The sequence below is a fragment of the Dipodomys ordii genome, unplaced genomic scaffold (assembly GCF_000151885.1).
Source record: "Dipodomys ordii isolate 6190 unplaced genomic scaffold, Dord_2.0 Scaffold3, whole genome shotgun sequence".
Taxonomy (NCBI): domain Eukaryota; kingdom Metazoa; phylum Chordata; class Mammalia; order Rodentia; family Heteromyidae; genus Dipodomys; species Dipodomys ordii.
The window spans coordinates 1,698,790-1,700,121 of record NW_012267219.1 but is presented as its reverse complement, the minus strand read 5'-3'; positions in this window follow the sequence as shown (position 1 = coordinate 1,700,121).

Here is a 1,332-nt window from a genome sequence, read left to right as displayed (position 1 = left end):
GTGAGCCACAAATGCCTGGTCCATTTGAAAGCTGCTTTATTTTATTTTATTTTTTGTTGGTCGTGGGGGTTGAACTCTGGGCCTGGGTGCTGTCCCTCAGCTCTTCAGCTCAAGGTGAGCACTCTACCACTTGAGTCACAGTGCCACTTCCAAGAATTTTTTTTGGGGGGGTCCAGTCATGGGGCCTGAACTCTGGGCATAGGTGCTGTCCCTCAGCTCTTCAGCTCAAGGCTAGCGCTCTACCACTTGAGCCACAGCACCACTTCCGGCTTATTTTTCTTTTTGCTTATGTGGTGCTGAGGAATCGAACCCAGAGCCTCATGTATGCAAGGCAAGCACTCTACCACTGAGCCACCTTCCCAGCCCCGAATTTTTTTTTTAAACAGGGTCTTGCTATGTAACTCAGGCTAGCCTAGAAATCATCTTCCTGCCAGCTTCCTGAGTACTAAGATCATATGGGAGAACAAATTATCTTTACACCTGGGCGCCAGTGGCTCAAACCTGTAATCCTAGCTACTCAGGAGGCTGAGATCTGAGGATCACGGTTCAAAGCCAGCCCAGGCAGAAAAAGTCCATGAGACTCTTCTCTCCAACTAACCAGTAAAAAGCCGGAAATGGAGCTGTGGCTCAAACAGTAGAGTGCTTACCTTGAGCTGAAGAGTGCAGGGACAGCACCCAAGCCCAGAGTTCAAGCACCATGATCGACAAAAAAAAAAAAAAAATTACAGTTTTTATTTTTTGTACTGGTATTGGGGCTTGAAGTCAGGGTCTCATGCTTTCAGTTAGCTTTCTTGCTTGAACTATGCCTCTAGTCCAGCTTTTTTCTTTCTTTCTTTCTTTCTTTTTTGGTTGGTCGTGGGGCTTGAACTGTGGGCCTGAACGCTGACCCTAAGCTCTTCAGCTCAAGGAAAGTGCTCTACCACTTGAACCACAGCACCACTACCTAATCCAGCTTTTTTACTTGTTACCCAATTAGTTACTGGCTTCTAAACCTTCATCCTCAGATCTCAGCCACCTGAGTCATTAGTATTATATGTATAAGCCAATCCCCGGCTTCATACTCACCTATTCACGCATACATTCTTTTTCACTGTTTTGCTAGTGGTGTTTTTCTTTTAGTGTTTAATTGACACATAATGCTTGTATATTCTTATCATTTTATTTATTTCGTAGTACTAGGGAACGGAAGCCTGGAGTCAGCTAGACAAATATTCTATCACTTGAGCTCTGTCCCCATAAACTAAGTCAGAGCAAGCACTATGACACTACTTCTCAACCAAAGAGAACTAGTGTTAATTCTATCATGTGTGTGTGTGTGTGTGTGTGTGTGTG